A 9520-nucleotide genomic window follows, 5' to 3' on the forward strand; every position below is an offset into this window, starting at 1 on the left:
ATATTTACTCAACAGTCCAAACCTCCCGCCTATAGGGAGAGAATCAGCCACACCATGGTTGAAGGTACTCCCCAAAACTTCGTGGACTGGAAACTTAACCCCCACTTTCATAGGCTCACGGTATCTGGAAGAAGGGACTCCAGGAGGCTGTTAGGGTGGATGAGATCACGAGAAGAGGGGTCCCAGGACAGCATTAGTGACTTTTAAAGAAGAGGAAGATTGACCCAGACTAGCACATTTGTTCTGCTTCACCACACGCTGATGACCGTCAGGTGACTGGAGAGATGGCCCAGTGGTTAGGACTGCTTGTGGCTCTTCTACAAGACCATAGTTCTGTTCCCAGCACTCATGCCAGAGGACGCACAATGCCTGTAACTCCAGATCTAGGGAATATGACTCCTTTTTTGGCTTCCAGTGGTGCCCGCACACATGTGATACACACATTCACACAGGTACACACATTCACACAGACACACACATACACATAAATAAAAAGCAATGACAACAAACTTTTAAAATATTTTATTTGTTTTAAACATATTATTAGCTTAGTTATTTTAAACAAAAAGTTGCAAGTAAAAAAACAAACAAACAAACACAAATTACCCAAACCAGAAGATTATAAAACTTAATAAACTTCTAAGCAGTGAGAATATATTTATTATCTTATAAACAAATAAATAAAGATGTAGTAGGCTGCCCACCCGGGGCCTGGCAGGCTATAAATATCAACCCCTCACCTACAATTGTAAACTCCAGATTCCTCTGAAAGCTGAAACTCTCTTCTTGACTGTATTAACTACGGTGAAACTGCTGTGACAATAGTTGGCTGAAACTGAAGGGAGGCGAGATGGGTTTCGGCTCAGAGTTTCAAGCCCATCGTGATGGAAAGGCACAGCAGAATAGCTCGCTTCGCTACGATGAGAACACATCATGGAGGCTGCTCACATCAAAGCAGACCAGAAAGCAGGGAGATGGGCGTGCCCTCCATGGTCCCCTCATAGATGCACGCACAGACATGTAAACACCTCTGGGGGGGGGCGGCCTCAGGAAGAAGCTTTGAAGTCACCGTCGCCTGCAGAGCTAGAGAGGGGAACTGGGATGAAAGGAGAAGGAAGCTGGCGTTTCCTGGTGCATTTCTTATGCACGATGGAAGGCTCACTCCACATATAAAACACATTCCACATTAAAGTAAAAGGTTAGTGAATGTTTCGCTCCCATCAAGATAGCAGGAGGAGGATGTGAGCCTGTAGTCACTGCACTTGGGAGGTGGAGGCCAGAAGACCAGAAGTTCAGGATCAGCCTCAGCTATGAGTTGAAGGTCAGCCTGGGGTACACGAGACCTTGTGAGATAGAGACAGAGACAGAGAGAGAGATAGAGACAGAGACAGAGAGAGGCAAAGAAACAGACAGAGCAGAACTAGAAAGGGAGAGAGGGAGGGAAGGAGAGAGAAAAAGAAAAACAGTAACAGTGTCAAGGATTCCGGGAAATTTGAGCCTCTAGGTACCATGAGTGGGAAGCTAGATGGTACAACCCTAGGAAAACAGGATGGAGTATCTTCAAAAGCTAAACAGAGAGGGATGGCTCAGCAGTTGAGAGCGGCTGCTCTTGAAGAAGGCCAGAGTTCAATTCCTGGCACCTACATGGTGGCTCACAACGGTCTTCTAATTCCAGTTCCAAGAAATCATGCCCCATGAGCACTGTGGGCATGACATGCGTGTGGTGCATAGACATACATTCAGTCAAAGCATCCATATATTCATGAAAAGTCAAAAGCAAATGAACCAAAGTTAGAAGTATCATTAATTCTACTTAAAGATAATGTCACCAAATAGTCACGTTTGGGGAGTGGGGGACAAAACAGCTCCAGGGCAGAGGCATTGTCTTAAGTTTGCAGGACAGTAGGCATTTTCAGGGGCCTATGAATGATGTCAGTAAGGGCTGGTGAGCACTGGATACAGATGCAGAACCCAAGACTTCCTTGGACCAGGCTGCTGGTACCAGGAGTGCTGACCAACTGGATCATGGGTCTGGGCTGTCACAGTGCCAGGCTAAATGACTCATGGCAAGGTGTTTGTGGTGTGTTAGACCCCTGTGTCTCTCATGAGGATCCCAGACAATGAAGGTAATGGATGAGAAGGAAATCTTCACCCTTGAGTTTCACCATTTGGTCTTTTCTCTCACTTTTTTTTTTTTTTAATCAAAAGAAGTGCTTTTGTTGTTGTTCAGCTAATCTGGACCAATTTTGTGCTTTCTGCAGTTTCTTTGAGGTTCCTCCTTTCCAACAGAATGAGGCCTGAGATGATCTTCCAGGGCCCAGAGCTCCTGCCCAATAAGAAGGCAGAGTCACAGGGAGCTGTAAACTCCCTGCTCACAGCAAAATCTGCTCACTGTTCACATACTCCCCAGGGCTCCTGCTTCCTCCTGTGTCCCCACAGGCCAGGTTAAGAAGACAAGTCCATCCTCATTCAGCACCGAGGGATGGATCACAAGGATAGTGACCAAGATGTCAGAAGAACCAACACCTCTCCCATTGCCCGTAGGCATGAGAGATAGCCTAATGGAAGGTAGAGTTGCTGACACTTGCCCCCAGGCTGACACTTGTTCCCAGATTCAAAAGTCCCATTCAGCCACAGAGGGGCCAGGAGAAAACAGGGGACAGAGACACCTGGCTTCCCTTTTGCCTTGGACTCCCTGTTCATCCATCCTCACTGACTCTAGACTAAATCAGCCAGAAGTCAGAGACAAAGAAGCCTGAGAAATACAGTTTGCAGGAAGCAAATATCTGCTATTCACAGTACCTCAGCTATGCAGGCAAAAGGGTCCTACAATCGAGGTGTGCAGCTGCTGGGGTGGCCCTGTAACCAGCCTGGCCAGAAATGAAGATGTCTAACAAGACATTCCACTCCTGTCTCTCAATCTCAGTATCAGACCATGGAAATAGTGGGCCCTAAAGATGTGGGAATTCCCCCCAGGATTCTCATGATGGGCAAAGTATAGGGGTAACGTGTCTGAGAGACTTCACACAGTTCTAACAACTTGCCAGAGCACCTCAGAGGATGAGACCAAGGGCCAGTGATGGGTCAGTGATGGGCAGGACCACACCTTGACCAGCACATCCTTGACCCTCTATTTATACCTGGATCTCACTTCAGGACCCCGAAGACGGACTTAGGGGTGGGGGTGGGGGTGTCACTGCATCTCTTCTTCCTTCCTCCCAATGTGGCCATATTTATTCAAATATCCCTTTTTTGCTTTCCACTACTATTAGCTCTCTTAATTGGCTTGGTCTTATTGAGATTGAGTGGGCAGAGCAGACCTGACTTGGGGCACGGGTAGTGACCACCCACCCCAACTCTAATGCCAGCCCCAGCTCCGAAGGAGTGTCTCTGCTAGCTTCCTTCTTTCTTTCCTGGTGTTTTTGTTTGTTTGGTTGGTTGGTTTGTTTTGTTTTTTTAATTTACATGACCCATAGACATGGGACTCCAAGAATTTAAGCCTCGTGTTTCAATTAGCCCAGGAAACTTACATGTGTCTAGCTATTTACATGGGAATTTTCAAAGCAGCTTGCACTTCTGGCTCCTCTTTACCAGGTCGAACCCTCTTCCAGAGACTCCCTGCTCTGCAAATACGGGCACACTAGACAAGTGTGTGAGATACTGTTGCGTGACAGACCTTTTTGGGGAGTCATAAACAAACAACTACTCACCCCAGACAGAGAATGGACAATAGACCAAAGTGTGACCACCACCAAAGCCTGGCTTAGCGAACCAGTGAGTTTTTGGGGGGTTGTTTCTATAAATAAATATAGGTGAGGGGTTACTTACTGGAGCAGAAATGACTCAAAGGCAGCTACGTCACCAAAGCTCACCCCAGCATAGGTGACAGCTCACGAACGCTGGAATCTAGAGCACACTGCAGAGCCTTCAGGCAGCTCAGCTGGTCTCTGCTTCTCCCAGGCCACTTGGCTCCTTTTCTTGCAGCTTGGGTAGTCTGAGAATGACTCTCTGCAGTCCTTACTGTTTATATATGATTGCGGAGGGAGGGGCCTGATAAATCTAGACCAGTTTCAGGGACTTCCTGAAGCTATTTTGAGTTGTTTACTTCCTGTCTTAAAAAGGTCCCTGTAGTGTTTCACCTCCCTCAAAACATCCTGTCTTTAAAGGGTTTCCTTCCAAGATAGAAGGTTTTAATCAAGGAGGAAAGTATCACACTAAGGATATACGCTAAACAGATGGGCTCTCAGGGTCAGAGGCCAGAGGTCACTTAGGTCTGCAGGACCGGCGCCATAGATTAGAAATTAAACTATTCTTTGTTTAAATCCAGCTGAAGCACCCAACATTGCATGGCTTGAGTCTCCTCCATACAACCTGCTTTACTGGATGAGACAGATGCAAGTGAGAGTACAGAAAAGAGTCCCAAGAGACAAAGGAACCACGAAGATAAAGCCACATTTAGACCCTGTCTCTTCCTCCAGGCTGCTCTGATCCTACTGCGTTACTGAGGTTGAGGAAGGGAGGAACCATTATTCTTGTCTCATAGTGAGGAAAAAACAGCCATGAAAACAGACAAGGGCCAGCACAGTGGCTCAAGGTGGCATCCGACTCAAAAGCCACAGTGCTGGAAGAGGGTTATGTCTAGAAGAGGGTTAAAAAGGAAAAATAAAGGGAAGGGAGCAGAAATAAAGAAGGGACCCATGGTGGGCAGGAAAGAGGGTAACTTGCTGCTCTGAATGATGGCATTTTAGGAGTCCAGCCTTGCCAGTTGGGGTTCACCATCTCAGGAAGGCCCGTTCCTTGCCCTCCCCTAGCCCTGGAAGTTCATGAGGCTGAACATTCAGAAGTGAGAAAGGCCACCCCTCTTCTCTCCCAAGCAAGAAGAACACCCATTCTCAGCCCTTTTTATTCCCTTGGAGCTGGCACCTCGGGCTCTGTTCTCTTTTCTGGGAGGTGCTGGCGATGGAGGGAGGCATGGTGTGAATGCTAGACGCATTTAGCTGAGTCTCCGAAGTGGCCTGCCAGAGAGAGTGAGACTTTCACTGGACCTGAGCATCTTCACCTTCTTCCCCACAGCAGAAGGCCAGAGGCCTTACTACAATGGTACAGATGTCATTGACCACGCACATCCGGAGCTAGGGAAAATGTGACCAAAGAGTCACTTGAGCAAAGCTTGTTCTGTTCCCTCCCAGCCATGCACATGTGGGACAGAAACTCAGGCTGTGTTTGGCTAAAACAAGAAACCTCTCTCTTGCTGGAACACCCCAACCCATGCAGGCAGATTCTGAAAATGCATGCAAGTTGTACTTTTGCTTATTTTTCACCCCAAAGGTGTCAGAAGAAGATATGATATATATGTAATTACATTTTATATTATTTATACACATATATCTGTGTGTATAAATATATATATATATATATATAAAACAGTAACAGAAAAGCTCCCCAGGAGGCAGACAAACCTTCCCTGCACATCTGGCCATCATTCTAACTGCATCCTGAAATTCAACCATTTGTCCTCACTCCTCATATGCCCAGAGCCCTGCTTACTGGCTAGATGATCCTTTACCACCCACAAGGCTGCAGATGAAAATTGCAACTGCAATATTTTTTTTTCATATAGGGAAAATGACTCTTTAGTTCATGCAGTCTCGCCAATGTTGGTCCCCAGAGTCAGTAAACAAACAGCCTGTCCTTGGAGCAACGGCCTCCCCATTCCTGAGCAGTGGCACCACAAGGCCAACAGCCGGCCCCTGGGCTGTGTTACAGAAGGGCCATTCTTGGCCTTCCATAGTCGGAGGATGCCACATTACTGATGGAGACAGATGCTCATAACTCAACATAACTCTCTTGAGCCTCGCTTCACTTTTTTTTTTTTTTTTTTTTTTTTTTTGAGACCTTTTGATTTGGGAACAAAGCCCCTGGCTCCTCCCGGGTTGGGACGGCCTGTAAACATCCTGGTCTGAATTTACTGAGGTGGGTTGCTAAATTTAATTGCCAGTTTCCATGCCATGTGATGGTGTGTGTAACAGGCCAGCTCACCTCGTGAGTTAGCCAAGGGTTTTAAATAAATGCTTTCTGTTGGAAAGGATGATAAAGATTCCTATTATTCACCGCTGGGCCTGGAGATTGAGCAGGTCCTGTTTTTACAAGGGAGGCACAGTGGTGCTAATCTTACGAGCTCTGTCACTCCCCACTGTTGAGGAAGACGGCCTTGTTCCCCCCCTGCCCCCCTTCCCTGAGGGAAGAGTTCTGGCCAGGCTTCAAGAGACCTTTGCCAGCCCCATCCATTTGAGGTCTCTGTGACCTTGGGACACAAATAACTGTGTGGACCAGCCTCAGCTTCTCTATCCAGGAAGAGGAATGTACCACAAAGCATCAGGAGCCATGGCTGGCACTTGGTGCTTTCAGCAACCACGTTATAGACATGCAAGGACATCGGAGTGGGCACAGCAAGAACACCAGGCCATAAGCCAGCCAGAGAAGTCACCTTCTCCTTGCTCGTGTCCTTCCAGATACCAGGGACAATAAAATGCCGCTGTGCTGTGTCCATTTTCATAACTCCCTTTCAAAACCTTTCTCTCTCAGGCCCCCTGCCCTACTCCCCAAAAATCACTCTAAGTATCCAGGGATGTCTCAGCATTGATCTCACTTGGAAACCTGTAAGGAACACAGTCTTGGGCTGCACCTTAATCCTGATTATTCAGACTACGGAGCATGACACCTTTCCCAGGGATGAATGTGTGCTCTGTTTTGAGGCGCACTGGCCTAAGTCCATCAAATTTCAGTGCAGCCCAGAAACCTTCCTGGTAGGCTCCTTACTTCCTTGGCGGGCCAGCCACTGAGGCCTGAGTCCGTGTGTCCTGACCGGGCTCCCAAGATTTGCACATCTAATGAGTTCGCAGATGATAACAATGTTAGTCTAGGGACCACTACTTCAAGAACTGCCAGGAAGTCTCCAGGAGCAGGCTGCTTTTAGACGTATAACATCCAAGTCATCTGAGATCCATTTAGTGTTTCCTTAATATCAGCAGTGGCCTCTGCTATCCCTGGAATTACTGCATCCTTCCCTTAACACGTGTTTCCCGTTCTTTCTCTCTTTTATTCTAGTTGAAGTAATAACTAGTATCAGTGTTAGGGACCGACCGTGTGACCTACACCACTGAATTTTGACCCTTCCCACACAATAGGTCATGGTTTCTTACTTCACGGGTGGGGGATGAGTTGAGATGAATTGCCCAGGCTGGACCGATTATCCTCCTGCCTCAAGCTGGGACCACAAGCGCATGACACTGTACCCATTCTCTCCTGACCCTTAATAATCTTACCATTTGGCACCTATAACTTCTTTCTACCTTCTATGTCACCTACATCATACTTTCCACCTGACTCCAGCTTGAGTAGAAATTGAAAATCTGTGTCGTTTGGAGTGGAAACTGTTTCCTAGATGTGAATTTAAAGAATGAAGTAGAGGAAGTTATAAGGAAAAGTAGAAACACAAAGGGCCCATGCGCCTTCCCTCTCTCCTTCCTTGCCTGTATCTTGTGGCATAAAGTTCAGGTGTATAGAAGGTTGATGAAAATAACTGCCTGGTTCTTGTCACACGGAGACTAGTAGAAAAGCTGGAAGGGAAGGAGGCAGCCTTCATGGCCATGCATGTTTCCACACATTGAGCATGGGTGCTGGCTTACTACTGGCTTTCAAGGATGTGTGCGCAAGAAAGCAGGAAGGCAATGCAGCTCTCTCTAGAGCGGCAGCTCTCAGCCTGTGGGTCACAATCCCTTTGGGGGTCGACCGACCCTTTCACTGAGATCACATATCAGATATTTACATTACGATTCACAGCTGTGGCAAAATTAGTTATGAAGTAGCAATGACAATAATTTTGTGGTTGGGGATCACCACAACATGAGGAACTGTGTTAAAGGGTCGCAGCATTAGGAAGGTTGAGGACCGCTGCTCTGGAGCAAAGACCTGGTCTGCCTGCTGCCCTGTTTAATAACATCAATGTCAGGGCTGGAGAGACGGCTCAGAGGTTAAGAGCACTGGCTGTTCTTCCGGAGGACCTGAGTTCATTTCCCAGCAACCACATGGTGGCTTTCAACCATCTGTAACGGAATCTGATTCCCTCTTCTGCTGTGCATGAAAACAGTGTTCATATACATAAAATAAATAAATCTTAAAAAAAAATAACATCAATGCCGTCCCCCCAGCCAAAGGGTAGAAGTTTGCTAACAGTCCATAATAAAAAACTGGGCCTTCTTGCCTCCTCACCCTCTGTGTGTGGAGGTGTCATATGGCCCTGTCTAGCCTGGGAAACTGCTCTCTCTAACCAGGACACACAAGGTGGTAGCCAGCTAAACTATCGGTCTTACGAGGCAGTAAAATCTCAGAATCTTCACAGCTCCTGGCAGTTGCCATATAATGAAAGATGAAAACATTGGTCTCTCACCTGAGGCAGATTGTTCCTCTGCTTATAATACTAAAACCAGCTGCCCAAATTCTTCTGCTGAAAGAACAGTCCTGAAATGGTTAAAAGAGAAAGAATAACACCTTATGAGGAACTCTCCCAGCTGAGTATAACAGCAACGGTCAAAATCAAAAGGTTTCCGTGCGAACGGATTCAGTTTATTCTGCGTAGCTCTAGAGAAGTGAATTTAGACATGTAAACCTCTCAGGTCAATGATCAAATAGAGCAAACCCTACCAAAGAGAGCTATCCCAAAGAGAACGAACAGGGAGGCCATACGTACAGTGCTGGCTTAGATATAGGGGAAGCAGTGGAGCAGATGTGGGAAAGCAGTGGAGCAGATGTGGGGAAGCAGTGGAGCGGAGACTGCAGAGCCCTTCAAACATGCTCCTGAGGAGACATCACTCTGGGGGACTTTCTGATCCCATTTATTTTCGCACTGAGTCCTAGGGGAAGGAAGCTGGTGAGTCCAGCTCAGGGTCCCCGGCAACTGTGCTTGAGATGATCAATGGCTTAGTGTTTGGTCTTACAGAAGAAGCTCTCCGACCCAATCCACAGGGCACTGGAGAATCAGTTCGTGCTAACCCAACTCACCAAGAGCCTGACTGAGCCAAGGCCCTGACAGTGAAGTAAGACAGAATTTTTCTAACTGTTCTCAGCATCCAAAATCCAGGTCATGCTGCTTCCCCTTACCTGCCAGGTAGCAAGGACATTTATAACCAAGAGTTTGTCACAAAACCAGGGAGGAAGGAATTGAGTGATGCTAGAGCTTGTTGCATCTGATAAGACACATTTGATAGCATGAGGTACAGATGACGTACAATGTATACATAAATACAGATAATGGTGTTAGAGGCTGGTGCCAGATCTTCTGGTGGGTGACACCCGTGTTTAGTGACCAGAGTATCCTTCACTCAGCCTGCTCCTTTTGCTTTGGCAGTGCCGGAAATGCTCCATCGTCCTTAGCTTCAGCCTCCCATATTAGCATATTTCTGTTGCTATAACAAAAGACTTATGACTGGATGTTTTATTTAGAAAACATTTAGTTCACAGT

This window comes from Meriones unguiculatus, chromosome 19 (genome assembly GCF_030254825.1).
Source record: "Meriones unguiculatus strain TT.TT164.6M chromosome 19, Bangor_MerUng_6.1, whole genome shotgun sequence".
In the NCBI taxonomy this organism is placed as follows: Eukaryota; Metazoa; Chordata; class Mammalia; order Rodentia; family Muridae; genus Meriones; species Meriones unguiculatus.